Below are 17257 nucleotides of genomic sequence, written 5' to 3' on the forward strand. Positions count from 1 at the left end.
CAAGGAGGCAGGTGGCCTGCAGCCAGAGAGAGCAGTACTGGAGGTGAGCTCAGCAAGGCATCTTGGAGTCAAGCATGTGTAGAGAACAGCTGCCTGGATAATATTCTCATTGGGATTGGATACTGCTCACCCACTAGACCTAGTGAAATGTCACACAGAGAGCAAGTCCAGGGTAAGCCAGTACTGGCAAGAGTCTAAAGCAGCCATGACATGATGTCACTTACAAATCTAAAGGACTTGCCTGATGTCTGGAGTTTATGAAGATAATTATATTGTGCCTTCAACATAAACACTCAGAAAATATACTTAACAAGCTATAACGATGACATAAATAATGAAATAATGAAAATCCCTTGTAAGGATATATATAGCCTGTTTTTCATTATTGTCAACTTAAAAACACTTGACAATATATCTATACCCATCTGAATAATTAGAGGCATAATATAAAGGATATTTCATCTACAAACCATAATGCTTGCATCAATAACTTTTATAGTAGACATGTAAATGTAAATTGCAGAAGTCAAGACAGTTTTTGCTGTTCAGCTTGCATTTGCAGCTTATTGTAATCCCTTCTCTCCAAAGAACTTTAAAGTTAATCCCAATATATACACAGAAATGTTGAAATAATGTATTGTGTTATGACCACTGGTTGTTTAATGTGGGTGTGAATTTATTGAAGATGTATAATAGAATATACAGCCAGGGCTACCACGTTCAGGAGAAAACAGTGGCATAAAACCACAAGGTGCCACTTCTTAAGGGGAGATTATAACTCTACTTTTTGTGCTAAATATGCCTTGCTTATGGCACTTAAAGGTGGAATTTGGGACTTATTAGCGTCCTTATCCAGCAAACCAAAAGTTAGAAACAGTCATGACCTTCACCTCCCCCTGCCTAGATGTTCACTGCGCTTGTGCGCATCCCTCATTTAGAAAATAAAACCAAAGGGTCTGGGATCTTTGATGTATTGGGAATTAGTACAAATTGGCCCCATTCCAAAGTAATGATGTCACTGTTTTATGATTCTGATCACAGAAGAAATGTCTCATGGGTGTCTGCAGCAAGCTTGCCCAGGGGCTTGCTAGAAACAGTGCATTGAAAAAGAAAATCTTCAACAGAACTTCGTTGGGTAAAATGAATGTATAAGAGCAGACACATCCACCCTACCTGAATCCTCTTTTACTCGCCGTGTGCCTGAACCTGCCATGGAAGGGGGACTGCTGCTTGGACCAGTGTGTTGTACTTTTCATTTGATGTCTCGTGAGCATCTCCAGACAAACATAGCTGCTTCTTTCCTGTTCCTGCTTGTAGTCAGAATTAACATTTATGAATTGTTTCTTTTACTTCAAATAATTACATTTCCTTTACTGAAGAGCATTAATGCTTTTCTAATAGTAGTTTAGACAGATTCACCATTTAGAGTCAAAGTTAATTCATAGCACCATACCGCTCAATTTGTCAATGTTAGTTCTATGCATTAAGGAATATCAGTTTTAAAACTAGGTTTGAAGCATTGAATGCGTCCTAATTTGCCAGAATTTGGAAAGTTAAATGCTGACATTGATATTCCGGCTGCATAAATTTTTCTTGGTGAGTTGAGACTATGATAAGTACAAGTGTCTTCCCTTCATCCTTTCAGATGAAATATATTACTTTAACTACTTCAGTGCTGATGTGATCTCAGAAGTTGCTCAGTCCAATAATCTCCACTGGGCCTTGAGTTTCCGCCAGCAATGTACACCAGGACCCCCTGTTTTTGCTGTGAGCTGAGAGCTAAAATCCTGCCATATCTTTTGATCAGCAGATTCCATGGAGGGTGGACACCACTGTTCCAGATGAGTTTTCAGCCTTATGCCTTCTCCTTTGGTAGACTCTTGCTGTAATCAAAAGTCAGTTCTGCCGCGTAGACTTTAAAAATTAGATTAAGTTAACCCCCACTTTGGTTTTAGATTACTAATACAAAGTGCTTTCATGAATTTGACAAAAGAGACTCAAATTCAAATTAAGTGATCTCCCTGAGTGCATTTTTATTTAGACATCTCCCTGAGGTATTTTTATATCCAGAAACAGAATTTGTATAGAATTGGGCTCATAGAAAATATGATGATCTTCTCCAACCCATAATGTGCCTTTTAATGATTTTACTCAAATCCAGTTCTATACTCAAAATGACTATAATGATGTTACTATGTAAAGTTTAAAATGCATCAATGTATTCAATCGCTTTGTAAAAACTTTCATTATATTTGTTCCTCCTAGGTGCTCTGGTAATGAATAATAGAAAGTAAGTCTGAAGGAAGAATTTGCTTGACGCACTTCTGTACTTTTCCCAATTCAGTTATTAACACTTGAAGGAAAGGCAGGCATAGGAGGTGTTTGCCATATTTGACAAGTTATAAACGTTATCAATTAAAGTCAAGCATTGAGCAGCAGCTGCTCCCAACACATATGTGAGGAGAGCTATGATACTTGCTGTCTCATTTAAAATCTAGAAGAAATCAGATCCCTTTAAGACAGATGGGGTCATCCTATTTAATCCTGGCACACCAGTTCAACAGGTGTCTTGCATTAACAAATGGCCAAAGCCCTAGGTCTGATTCCCAGGCAGCCACATGCAACACAGCATGAATACATAGCATGGGTTGAAGATTCTTGGCACGAAAACACATTTAGCAGAAGGTGAGGCGATTTGGCTGCTCGAAGCTTGGTCTGTACTACCGTATCACGCATTTGACACTGCTCACGAAGGAAGTTTGTAACTATGTTTTCACAGGGTGAGCTAAAGCCATGCATTATTTGAGATAGTCAGGAAGATAAGGCAAACACATATAAATTATTGCTTGAGGTTGACAAGGCGTTTCCCTAACATCGTGGAACATTTTGAAGATGTGAATGCCTCTGTTTCCAACGCTCATGTGTGATATTAGTGACCAAGTCTGAGCTAATGGACAAGTCATTGACTTGCCCTATTCCAGAATTGGAAAATGAATGTAATGGTAGGCTCGTGTTGCTAATTTTTTTTCCTACAGTGATGTCCTTTTTCTGCCTTTTTGTTGTTAAAAGCATTATTTTAGGAAATGATTTATTAGTATTATTGTGTCTAATGAATAAAAGCAAAAATAGTCCCCTCCAATTTTAGGCTTTCCTATCAGAGGTCAGTGGGAAACACTAACATAGAAGAACTAATTTCTCAAATCTTACCTCATCCACCAATCATAATGATGGTAATTCAGCCATTTCTGAACAGCCTTCCTTTGAACCTTGAACTCCATGGGCTATGCTTTCTGCTTCTGAGCTCTTCTCGGGATCGCCCCTGCCCTAGCTCCACATCTGTAACTCCAATTACTTCTCGTTAATATTGCTTACAATTGTATATTCTATGCCTAAGGAAGTCAATTCCAAATTACATTGTATAGAGCGTGAATTTGGTGGAATATATTACAAAGAAAGGTGAATTACTGCCACAAATTTTAGAAGCAGTTGTTTGAACAATGTACCACCTAACTTTAGTACTTAAAGCATTTTAGTAGAATAATTCATGTGCAAAACATTTATCAAGTGGCTACTATGTATATATTAATCTTCAGTATAAATATTTCAGAGAGTGTTTTAGTGATCTGGTTTCCAAATTATATTGTTATTTTTTTTCTTTCCTGCTGATGGTATTAATTCAGTAGCTAAACTCATTAGACCAAAACTGTCTATTTCATGCTTTTTCACTTTATTTAATGCATTTCCTTTCCTTCCTTCTCAGTTGTATGCTTTTAGATGTCCTCCCTCTTCCCACCAGTGTCCTTAGCTTGTTTGTGCTTACAAAGCACAGCAACAGGGGAGCCCAAACATAGGCTGACTGTTCTGTCCACTCTTTGGCTCATGCCTCCCTTCAGTTAGAGCGTCTGGTTATGAATCCTCAGCTAGGAATCCACAATGGGCCCATATCTATGTAAAGAATTGTCTTGTTAGGGCTGAGCATCCTACTATCATGTACGGATTTTCTTATAAAACAGTCAATCAGAATTGAAAGGAAACTTATACACTCAAACTGGCTTAAATAAAGACAGGTTATTACAGGAGACGGCTGGAAAACACGAGGGCATCTTGCCCACACAGTGAAGCTCTTTGGACTTTGGAAACCACAGCATGGATATGTCAAGGCTCCTGCGCTCTGAGCTGCCTTATCACTGGGACGCACAGAACAGAATGTAGTTCAAGACCTGGATGGTAGGTAGGATGTGAAAATACACCAGGGGTTCTAACATCATTGTCCCCCTCTACAATTGAGGAGCTAGTCTCTATTGATCTTTTCTAGTTCCCTGGTATCATTCTAATTCACTAATACCCCACTTTTTTGTGACCTTCCAACTCTACTTCTACAGTAGCCTAACACTTGTATCTCTCAAACAACAGTCAGTATACACAATAGACTACTCATCCTGTCTTGTACAGTAGTTTTCCTTCCTATCAAGCAATTGCTTAGGAAATCTAAGGTATCGTGGGACACATGTGACAGGCTTGGCTTTTCATTACAATTGTATTTGAACCAACCAGGGAAGATTGTCCATAAATATGTCCGTGAGAAAACTAAGTAGATTAGTAAACACCCATGTGAAGTTCTAGGAAGTCCAGTCCTTGGGCCAGCTGAATTAGTGTCAGCTTTGCAATCCTGCTTGCACTGGGAATTCTGAAAGAGGCATCCAGCAATCTGTATTCTGTCAAGCCTCCAGGTGATTCTGATGAATGTTCAAGTTTGAGAACAGATGGTACCAAATTATCTCTCTTGAGTCAGGATTTATAGCACGACTGCCAAAAATAATGACTTTGGGCATAATTGATATGCGGAAGATCCTTGCAATAATATTAACTAACGGTTTCAGCCGATTTTCTAAGTTTCTGACAGGAAGAGAGTGCTGGTGCCGTATAAGACCATCTTCTCTTCTCCTGATAATTTTGGCACCTAATCGCTGAGAACTTGGACCATCTTTTGCAGTAAACTTGTTTTAAAAATGAGTGGTTTTTCTGGTATTTAAAGCTCTAACTGGGAAATGTGTTCCACTAGAGGATATTTCTGCCCACTCTTGTTCTCATGTAAATTTTAAAATAACAGTTTTGTTGAAGTGCACCTCACAGGCCGTCCATGAATCCCACCTATTACAAGAATGTAAGCTTTCAGTATATTCACATTTTTCATCCATGACCGAAGTGAATTGTAAAATATTTCTGTTATCACCAAAAGAAGTTCTCTTCCTTATACTAGTCTTTTAAATTCCCTATTAAACATTTATTATATATGCACGAGGGTGTTTTGACTACATGTGTATCTGTATACCACATGCATTTTTAGTGCTGGCAGGACGCCGTAAGAGGTCATAAGAGCTGGAACTGGAGTTGCAGATGGTTGTGAGCTGCTAACTGGGAGCTGGGAATGGAGCTCAGATCTTCTGCAAGCACAGCCAGTGCTCCTAAGCCCTGAGCTATCTCTCTTGCTCCACTACCCAGTTCTTAGTCAAATACATTTCCTTTTTTTCACACAGTCCTAACTAACTAATCTGAGCCTTTGGTCTAACATATCTCTGGGCTTTTTCTGGCCATTTCACATTAAATTAAGTCATATAATAGATGAAGTTTTATTCCTAGATTCTTTCATTTAGCCTGAGCTTTTTTGGCTAATCCATGTTGTTTCACATATAAGAAGTCCATTCTTTTCAAAGACAGGCTTCCATTGAATAGACATGGTGCTTCATTTATCTATTCATCAATTGGTGGGATCGAGTGGTTTCCACATTTGGATAGAATGAATAATTCTTCTGTAAACCTTCATGCATGTTTTCCCCTGATCAATCTTTTCATTTCTCTTGGGCTTGCAATGGGGATTGCTAGGTAACAATATAACTCTGTGTTTAGTTTCCAAGTAACTTAGTTTTCTTTTTGTTCAAAATAGCTGCATTATTGGGAGTTCTTACTTGGAGTCCATTTTACATCACTGGTAGCTCTCGTAATGTGGATTTATGTCTTGTTGTTGTTGTTGTTGTTGTTGTTGTTGTTGTTCTCTTCTTCCTCTTCCTCTTCTTCTTCTTCTTCTTCTTCTTCTTCTTCTTCTTCTTCTTCTTCTTCTTCTTCTTCTTCTTCTTCTTCTTCTTCTTCTTCTTCTTCTTCTTCCTCCTCCTCCTCCTCCTCCTCCTCCTCTTCTTCTTCCTCTTCCTCTTCTTCTTCTTCCTCCTCCTCCTCCTCCTCTTCTTCCTCTTCCTCTTCTTCTTCTTCTTCCTCCTGCTCCTGTTCCTCCTCCTCCTCCTCCTCCTCCTCTTCCTCTTCCTCTTCCTCTTCCTCTTCCTCTTCCTCTTCTTCTTCCTCTTCCTCTTCTTCTTCTTCCTCCTCCTCTTCTTCCTCTTCCTCTTCTTCTTCTTCTTCCTCCTGCTCCTGTTCCTCCTCCTCCTCCTCCTCCTCCTCTTCCTCTTCCTCTTCCTCTTCCTCTTCCTCTTCCTCTTCCTCTTCCTCTTCTTCTTCTTCTTCTTCTTCTTCTTCTTCTTCTTCTTCTGGATTAACATAGTCCCTTTGTTTATCTTTACAAAGTTAATCCTAGAGCATCTGAATAGTATCTTACGATAGCTTTGGTTTGTGTGCCCTGATCATTAAGGATGCTGAGTAACTTTTTGTTTGCTTGGTGGTGAATGCCAAGACATGATGTTGATATTTATGTTTCAGATAGATTTTTATTCATTGTTGAACTTTACAAGTTATTTCTACATTTTAGATGTTAATATGCATTAGAAATGTGTTTTCACAATAATGCTTTTGGCTAAAGGTTTGAAGTATCCAATATTATTCTTGAAAATGGAGACGTTAAGCACAGACTAAAAAGCATGATTTATTTTTTCTGATAGCAGATGGTGTAACAATGGTCTTTATTAACTCAACCGAACACCAATTGTATATGTGGCATATTTAATTTAGAAGTTTGTTTGTCTTTTTTATTTCCTGAACGTGTTGGAGAAAGTCATTGTAAAGTTTTAAAGGAAAGGGTGCATAATGAAATGCCAGTGAGGTCCCACACAAGCTGAGAGCTAAGTGTTAATGATTAAATGTCTAGGTTAGGAATTGGCTACTGATGACACCAGCGATGTTTACTCTAGAATGACAGCACTAGAAATGTAATGGCCTCCTCCACCAGTGGGGCAGTTTGGAATGCTCACTCTGGCCTGGGCTCTATTGTTGGAATGAGCAAGAGGGAAGAGAGAAGTGGGTGGGAAAGGAACATGCTAGAGTCAATGGAGATGATGTTTGTGGAGCAGGAACAGGAGACTGACTATAAAGGGGCAATGGGGACAGGATCTCCATAGGTCTCCAAAGATACAAACCACCTATTGATGACCCTCAACCATCATTAGACATGTCCACAAAATGTCGTAACTTTATTATTGATTATTATATGGATCTGCTGTTTTGAATGAGGTTTCTGATCTTATCACGTGCCTTTTTATAATTCTCTTGCCTGAAGCTTTGATCAAATATACACTGATTCCATGGATAAGAAATCTTCCTTAGCCAGGTGGTGATAGCACACACATTTAACCCCAGTACTTAGGAGGCAGAAGCAGGCAGATCTCTGTTCAAACTCACGGAGGCCAGCCTGGCCAATCTTCCTTATTGTAGAATGATACATTGCACTGTTGTATTTTTAAATGACGTTCTGCAGTTTGAGGAAAGATTTTAATTAACTTTCACTAAATACCAGTTACAATGCAGTATGTCTGTTACATATGCCTGCAGTCCTGCTACAATAGCACATGGCATGTAGGTATGGGAAGCAGGTAACAGCTTTCATCTTTTAGATGAAGCAAATTTAATGAACAGTATGGGCATCTCTTTCCACATGGTGGGCTTCTCTTAAATGCTTCTCTCTTCACATCTGTGGTTCATGGATGATGCTTTACTTTTGAAATGATTTCAATGTATCAAAAGAAATCAGGCTTTTTACTCATACACTGAATCCATAGACCTATTGCTGAGCCTGACCTTGTTGGTAACTGGCTGTGTTCTTGGTCAAGTCAGTTCTCTTAGATACTTTTTCCTTATTTCAAAACCACAATTAAAAATGAATAATAGGTTCTCTCCAGATTTTTTTTATAGATCTTTAGATTAGCTGAAGATGAATTTCCTTTGCTTACTAAATCATGTTCAAGGATATTTTTTAAAAGTTATAGTGTTCTGAGTTTTGAAATATTTTAATTAAATAATGTCATTTTCCTCAATCAGGCATACAGCCCCCAAATAGAATTTCTAGTCATTCTTCCTTCTGGATCATGGAGTCATTCATGTACCGCTGTACCTTTAATCGAGAACTGCAATGTGGCTGGTCCCAGTCCCAGCTCTTAGGAGCACTATGCTTCCTCTTGCTAAGATCTTGGCCTCAGTCTTCCTGTGAGCCACCCTGAGTGAGTGTTAGTTACCCTGTGAGCCATCATGAGTGATACACTCTGACCTCATCACCCGACTCTACATGAGGAACAAAGGCATCCAGCGTCTTTGGAATTGTACTGTTCAAGACTGAGAACTATAGACATTTTTTTGGGTTTTTTTGGGGGGGAGGGCTGGGGGTTTAGGGCGACTGGAAAAGTGTTTTCTGTGCTGTGTTCTAAGTTAGATATATGGTAGCATAGTACTACCCTGGAAGTTGGATTATCACTGCCTTGTTTGAGAGGTAACACAGGATAAATTTCTCTCTTATGTGTGGGGCAGAAAATAGTCTGAACCCCTCCCAGCTGATGTCCCTCTCTTTGTGTTTGTTTATACATGGCAACCATAGAGAGAAAGTACCAGGTTTATATGGGAGAAGATGGAATCATGTCTTAAAGATGTGACTATAGAGAAACACTGGTGCCCATAATTTTGGAGAGTTTGTTTATTTCTTTTTAAAGTGTCTGCCTTAATGGGAATTGTGTTTTCACATTGTTAATAGTAAATGGTTTATAAAGTCAGCTGCCATCCCATGAGTTGTTCATGTGATGAGGCAAGGGGACTGTTGATCAGTATTGTAATTAGGCTACAACATGAAAAGCATTCTCAAATTTCTCTATGTAAAATTTCCGTGCATTTCACATAGTCAACATCATTCATGTCTGTACACCTCAATTTGTATTCATCGCCTTTAATAAGCCATGTTGTATTAAGCAGGAAGTATGTTATTGATGACATGTGTTGCATCCTCTAGGTAACTGCAAAATTACATTAAGATGAAGCATGGCTTATAAACCAGATGGGCGCCTCTGCTGTATGAAACACTGCACTGTGAAGAAATTGATGCAACACACACACACACACACATGCATACACTTGCACACACATACACACATGCACACATACACACATACACACATGCACATATACACACATACACATATACACACACATATTCACACACATGCACATACACACACACACACGCACACACACACACACACTCTACCTGTATTATATATATTGTGCTTGATAAAACCAAAGAAACAAGCCATTATTTTTCTGCTTAAAGACTAGATGTTCAGTATTTATTGAGTATGCACTTTGAGCCAAAAGAAAAGGTAGTCAAGACTGAAATTCAGCTCCACAAGTGTCAGAGAGACAATAACGTAATTGGATTTTCAATGTCAATACATACAAATTATATATTGTTAATGCACTCTACCTACAGGACCCAAACACTTAAATCCCACATATCAAGTTATGCTGTCTTTAAGCAGAACTCTGTTATGAGGCATTTAGGATAATGTCCCCATCACCCATAAAACTGCAAAGTGAGAGAGAATGGGAATATAGCAGCTGCAAGATTTCATTTCTCTTTAAAGTCAATACAAATCTGAGGTGCACTGAGCCCTTATACCTGTCAAACAGGTCCTTTTAGTATCTATAGCCTGTGAACCAGAGCAAGGAGAAGAAGTCATTTTCCAGCTGCCACAGTGAACTCATATTGTCAGGATGACGCTCACATCTAACTTTACTATAAGATTATTGGAGAGAATGATGAAATGTAGTCTGTGTATAAGGACATATAATTAGAATCACACCCCAAGGGTATGTTTGAATTAAAAAGTGTTGGCACTATGAACATTTGGAACCTGGGAAAATGTGCTAGCCCTAATAATTGAATATACCTGGCATCATGTCAATATTCTCCACTTCCTTCCTATGTCACAGATGTTGAAAACAGGTACACAGAGGTTATTTCACTTTCCTGGAATGACACTAGGAGGAAGATGATGAGACCAAGTTCTTGGTCTTTAGGATAAGGTCGTTGAAATGTCCTAGGGCACAGCACTTTGTAAGAGGACGGAGAGTGAACTGGATGCAGACTGGAAAATGGGTTAAATTCTGCAGACATTGCCAAGGCACATAGGAAAGAACGTCCTAGTCAGGCCTAAGCAGGGCAATCCATCTGTAGTTCATTCTAAGCCAGGGGAAGCCCTTTCTCTGGTCTGCTCTGTTCCTTTTACTATGAAAATAGAGAGTTTTCAGTTTTCTGGGTGTTAAGAATTGTCAAGAGATTGGTTGTCCTTAGCTTTTGATGTAGGACTTAATAGATGGCAAGTGGGTGTAGTAGCTGCTCGTGTGGAAACCAGAAATCAATCTCTAGAATGACCATTAGATCTAGGTCCATTGGGCTAATATCTAATATATACAAAGAGCTCAAGAAGTTAAACTCCAGAGAATCAAATAATCCTATTAAAAGATGGAGTACAGAGCTAAACAAAGAATTCTCAACTGAGGAGTACCAAATGGCTAAGAAGTACCTAAAGAAATGTTCAACATCCTTAGTCATCGGGGAAATGCAAATTAAAACAACCCTGAGATACTACCTCACACCAGTCAGAATGGCTAAGATCAAAAAACTCAGGTGACAGTAGATGCTGGTGAGGATGTGGAGATATAGGGACTCTCCTGCATTGTTGGTGGGATTGCAAGCCAACCTCTCTGGAAATCAGTCTGGACGTTCCTCAGAAAATTGGACATAGTACTACCTGAGGACCCAGCTATACCACTCCTGGGCATATACCCAAAAGATGCCCCAACATATAACAAGGACACGTGCTCCACTATGTTCATAGCAGCCTTATTTATAATAGCCAGAAGCTGGAAAGAACCCAGATGCCCTTCAACAGAGGAATGGATACAGAAAATGTGGTACATTTGCACAATGGAGTACTACTCAGCTATTAAAAACAATGACTACATAAAATTATTATGCAAATTGATAGAACTAGAAAATATCATCCTCAGTGATATAACCCAGTCACAAAAGAACGCACTCACTGATAGGTGGATATTAGTCCAAAAGCTTGGAATACCTAAGAAAAAATTCACAGACCATATGAAGCCCAAGAAGAAGGAAGACCAAAATATGGACGTGTCATTCCTTCTTAGAAGGGAGAACAAAATACTAGTGGGAGGAAATACAAGGACAAAGAGTGGAGCAGGGACTGAAGAAAAGGTCATCCAGAGACTGCCACACCTGGGGATCCATCCCATATGCTGCCACCAAACCCAGTCACTATGCTGATGCCAAGAAGTGCTTGCTGACAGGAGCCAGATATGGGTATCTCCTGAGAGGCTGTGCCAGAGCCCTACTGATACAGATGAGGATGGGTGCAGCTAACCATTGGACTGAACAAGAGCACCCCAATGGAGGAGTTAGAGAAAGTTAAAGGTTAGAGAAACTGAAGGAGCAGAAGGGATTTACAATACCATAGGAAGAATAAGAATAGCAGCCACCAGACCCCACCAGAACTCCTGGGGACTAAACCACCAACCGTACACATGGAGGGTCCCATGACTCCAGCCACATATGTAGCAGAGCATAGCACATTCCAGCATCAATAAGAGGAAAAACCTTGGTCCTGTGAAGGCTTGTTTCCCCAACGTAAGTTAATGCCAGGGCGTTTAGGTTGGAGTGGGCGGGTGGGAAGGGGAACATCCTCATTGAAGCAGGGGAAGGGAAAAGGGTATGGGAGAGGGGAGAAAAGATATGAAACTTGAAATGTAAATGCATAAATTATCCAAGAAAAATAAAATAAAATAAATAGTGCATGAAGCTAGCAGACTGCCTATTCTTTCTCGTGGTTTGTTACTGAAAACTGTAGATACTGAGCACTTAATGTCCCAACACTTCTGGGAATTCCACAGGAAACTAGGACACATTCTTGCCATCTAGACAGAACTACATTTACAGGATGACATTAGGTAGAGGCCCACGGGAATGGTCTCTTAAGTCTAGTAAAAGTATTATTCATTTGAACATAGGGGTGAAGGCTCCCAGCCCACAGCAGCTTGACCCCCCTGCATTCAGTGAGTTGTGTGGAAGCTGTCTTCAGCCATGGGGCCCCACTGTCAGTTTTCAGTGAGAAAACTGTCTTAGCATCAGCCTGGGTTGTTTAGGGATCTCCATGAAACCTCCTTGGCTAACTCAACTGAATACAACACAGTCCCAACACTGGGAGTTTGCCTGGCTACGGAGGTGGCCAGTTCAGACTCTTCACACTGGAGTCACACTCGGAGATTCTAGGAAGTTTCCGCTGCATTAAATTCCACACCGTCACCCAGATCTTCCCCAGTTCCAGCCATGTCTCCCCCACATTTCTTCCTCCTTGTCCCTTATGCCTGATCCCCATATCCCTTCTGCTCCAGGCCCCACCTACCTCTAGTCCACCACAGATTCTCTTCTATTTCCCTCTCCCAAACAGATCTCTGCTCCCCCCCCCAGAACCCTCCCTTCAACATAGCCTCTTTGGGTCTATGGCTTATAGCTTCGTTTTCATTTACTTAATAGCTAATATCCACTTATAAGTGAATTTGTATCTTATTTGTCTTTCAGAGTCTTGGTTAACTCACTTAGCCTGATTTTTTTCTAGTTGTATTCATATGTCTGAAAATTTCATGATATCATTTTTTAAACATCTGAGTAATCCTCCATTATGTAAATGTACCACATTTTCTATATCTAGTTTTCAATTGAGGGACATCTAGTTTGTTTTCATTTTCTGCCTATTATGGATAAAGCCACAATGAACATAGTTGAGTAAGTGTCCTTGTGGTAGGATAGAGGGTCCCTTGGGTATGTTCCCAAGAATGGAATAGCTGGGTCTTTGCATGGATCAATTTCCAATATTCTGAGGAAAGCTATATTGATTTTTACAAGATTTTGCAAGTTCGTACCCCCACCACAAATGTGTTACTGATCTTAGTCATTCCCTGATGACTAAGAATATTGAACATTTCTGTAAGCATTCCTCAGCTATTTGCACTTCCTCTATTGAGAATTCTCTGTTTAGATAGGTACCCATTATATTTTATTTAATCATTTTTTTACAGTCAATATTTTATCCCCCGTACAGTCTACCCTCTGACTCTTCCACATCCCATACGTACCTTCTCTCCCCATCTCCATGAGGATGTCCCCACCCTTCTACTCCCCACCCCACTAGACCTCCCAACTCCCTGGAGCCTCCAGTCTCTTGAGGGTTAGGTGCATCTTCTCTGACTGAACACAGACCTGGCAGTCCTCTGCTGTATAGGTGTTGGGGGCCTCATATCTGCTGGTGTATGCTGCCTGATTGATTGGTGGTCCAATGTCTGAGAGATCTTGGGGGTTGAGACTGCTGGTCCTCCTACAGCGTCACCCTTCTCCTCAGCTTCTTCCAGTTTTTCTGTAGTTCAACCACAGGGTTCAGCAGCTTCTGTCCATAGGTTGGGTGCACATATCTGCATCTGACTCTTTCAGCTGCTTGTTGGGTCTTTCAAAGGGCAGTCATGATAGGTCCCTTTTTGTGAGCGCCCATAGCCTCAATAATAGTGTCGGTCCTTGGGCCTCCCCTTGATCTGGATTTCAATTTGGGCCTGTTGCTGGACATTCTTTTCCTCAGGCTCTTCTCCATTTTTTGTCCCGGCAGTTCTTTCAGATAGAAACAATTGTAAGTCAGAGTTTTTGACTGTAAGACGGCAACCCTATCCCTCATTTGATGCCCTGTCTTTCTGCTGGAGGTGGGCTCTACAAGTTCCCTCTCCCGCTGTATAGCATTTCATCTAAGTTTCTTCCCTTTGAGTCCTGAGAGTGTCTTATCTCTGAGGTCTCTGGTACATTCGAGAGGGTCCCCCCACCTCCTATCTCCTGTTGCCTGTTTCCATTCTTTCTATTGTCCCTCAGTCCTGTTTCTCCCACCCAATACCTGATCATGTTCCCATCTTCCCCTCCCTGTCCCCTTTCCCACCCCGGTCCCTCCCTCTGTCCCCCCTCCTGTAATTGCTTTCTTCTACTTCCCATGTGGAATTGAGGAATCCTCAGTTGAGCTCAAATTATTTGGTTATTAATATGTAGTTTCTTGAATTCATTATATATTTTGGATATTAGACCTCTATTGGAGTTGATTAAAAATATTTTCCCGCTCCATAGGCTGCCATTTTTCTGATGGATGGTGCCCTTTGCTTACAGGAGCTTTTCCATTTCACGTGTATCTATTTATTAATTTTTGATCTTTAGCGCCTAGCTATGGGTGTTCTCTTTGGATCATTGTCTCTTGTGCCAATGCATTCAAAGCTATTTCCCATTTTCTCTTCTATCAGGTTCAATGTGTCTAGTTTTGGACTTGAGTCTTGTTCAGGAGAATAAATATTGATCTATTTGCATCCTTCAATATTCAGACATCCGGTTTTACTAGCATTGTTTGTTGAAGGTGCTTTCTTTCTTCCAGTGTATATTTCTGGCTCCTTAATAAAAAATCAAATATTCATCTAAATGCTGTGGAAAGAAATACCTGTACACCAAACCAGCCACAAAATTCTCCAACTACAATCTGTCCTGATTGCAAAATGTACTGAGGCAATGGTAGCACAGAACTTGTAGAATTGGCCAACCAGTGTTTGGTTAACTTGAGGCCTATGCCATGAGAGGGAGCTCATGCACTGCACTGTCTGTACAGCCAGAAATCAGAGACTAAATAGCCCAGAAACCTAAGGTAGAACAAAACATAGCTGGCAAAATAAGAAGGAAGAAGAGGGAAAGGAGAAGGAAAAAGAAAAGAAACAGAAACAAAAATGATTCCTAATGATATATTTTGCTGTACTCAGAGATCAGTTATTTGTCCAGTTGTTATCAGAAAGACTTCCTCCAGCAGTAGATGGGAGCAGTCGCAGAGGCCCAAAGATAGACATTATTCAGAAAGTCTGAATCGAGTCTCCATTGGTTCCTTCCCTTTAGGTACTAGGGGAACCCACAAAACAAGGAGAGGAAAGATTGTAGGAGTCAGAGGGGATGGAGACACCAGAACATGTCCCACTGCACCAACTAAACAGGGCTCACATGGGAGGGGCTCATATGGGCTTGAAGAGACTGAACAGCAAGCATGGGGCCTGCACTGATTTGTTCCAGGTCCTCTGCACATATGTTATGGTTGTTTTTGGGAATCGTATCCGTGGGAGCTAGGTCCCCCCACCCTGGCTCTTTGCCTGCTCTTGAGACTCTCTCCCTCCTATTGAGTTGCCTTGTCTAATCTGTGTATGAAGGCTTTAGCCTTGTATTAGTGTATCTTGTTTTGTCCTCTTTGGCCTTTGACTGTTGGAGGCCTGCTCTTTTTCCAAAGAGTAAGTGAATGGATCCGGGGGAGAGGAGAGGTGGAGAGGTGCTGGACGAGGTGGATGGAGTGGTTGTGATATAGGGTATGAAAGAAGAATCTATTTTCAATAAAAAGGAAGTTATCCCTTTGAAGATATTTTCCAGTCCTTTAAGATTACAAATATCGTTTTTTACCTCTGTTTCATTTTTATTTATAAATCCTTACAAAAGTAACACTATGAAATCACTGAGATTCTTAGCTATAAATGGCACAACCAAAGGTCATAAGTACAGTCCAAAATAACTTCCAATTGTTTTTTACCTCAAGAAAAATTATAAGAATGAAAAAAAGCAATTTAAGTCCAGGATTGTGTCTACTAGAACTTAATTTCAGGTGGATTATTGAAGATACATGCTACAGAGCAGACCTATAAGAGCATCTACAAGTGCATGCCATTTCCCAAGTAATGAGGTTGCATAGGTTTCATTAAGCTCCAGCACTTGTCTACTGTACATCAGATCAGTACTAAGCTGCTGGCTAAGGAGTTGAGAATCCATTTAAAACAGCACCTTCTAGATCTCCCAGTGGCTTATTTTGCAGCATTGGCTAGCCCAGTACACATTAAGGGCCAGAAATCAAGGTTAAATTAGCATACATCCAAAAATAGATATAACTGCACCTGTCATGTGACATTCAAGTACCTTTTTTGGGTTAATCAACTGGGTGATCAATTACTTTTTTTGTTGTTGTTGGCAGTTCTATAACTATTTGACCTTCAGCAGTTAGTTCTCATCCACATTGACCGTCTGTAGATTTTTGAATGTGTAACAGGCACGTAAGTTACCAGTGTGTAGATCTTGTTTGGTGAATCCTCATCCTCATTACACTTTCTGGACAAATGTACTCGGATGCGGTATGGGACATTCCTTATTCCTTTGGCCCAGATGGCTTTATTGAGCCTGGTGTCTATGCGCACATGTGGAGTCCCCATCTCCTTCATGGCAGATTTCCAAATTTCTTTGAGTGCCCGAGGAGCACACTTCTTGAAGCCCACTCCATGGATGCGCTTGTGAATGTCAATGGTGTATTCTTGGGTCACCACCTTGTTGATGGCAGAACGGCCCTTCTTCTTCTCGCCACCCTTCTTTGCGGGAGCCATTCTGCCGGGCCCAAGTTGGAAAGGTGATCAATTACTTTTATTGTCAATCTAATATTAGAACACTTAGACAGTGGCTTCTCAGATATTAGTAAATTAGAAGTGAAACGTAACGAGAAGGAGGGAAAGGTAGCAGTAGAAGATGTGAATTTGTCATTAAGTTAAAACTTGAACCTTTACTTCCTTAAGTGTGAAAGAAGATAGATATAATACTAATTTCTGTTGTCTTTATGGAAACTATTTAAAGGCCTAGATGTAGTTAAAACCTTTTGTAAGTACTAGAACAGGGAGTCCCATCATGCCTGCCCGTTAGATCCTGGAGATTTGGGCTCCCCATAGTAACCAGTAATATCACGGTACATAGGAAGCTCTGCCATCTTCATTTCTTGTTCCTAGTTTCACATTTTGATACTTTAGGACATGAGCTAGGGTAGAAAGCTGGCAGTGTAAAAAAAAAAAAAAAGAAAGCTGGCAATGTCAAGTTGTTTGGGCTTTGAAAAACATC

General features: G+C 40.4%; 1 protein-coding gene and 1 pseudogene across 15 annotated transcripts in view; one reads left to right on the forward strand and one right to left on the reverse strand.

The window, feature by feature from the left end:
* Oxr1 (oxidation resistance 1) overlaps nt 1–17257 on the forward strand; it is a 434885-nt gene that overhangs the window by 87015 nt on the left and 330613 nt on the right.
* Nucleotides 16379–16779, reverse strand: Rpl31-ps4 (ribosomal protein L31, pseudogene 4; annotated as a pseudogene).

Source organism: Rattus norvegicus, chromosome 7 (assembly GCF_021556685.1).
Source record: "Rattus norvegicus strain SHRSP/BbbUtx chromosome 7, alternate assembly SHRSP_T2T, whole genome shotgun sequence".
In the NCBI taxonomy this organism is placed as follows: Eukaryota; Metazoa; Chordata; class Mammalia; order Rodentia; family Muridae; genus Rattus; species Rattus norvegicus.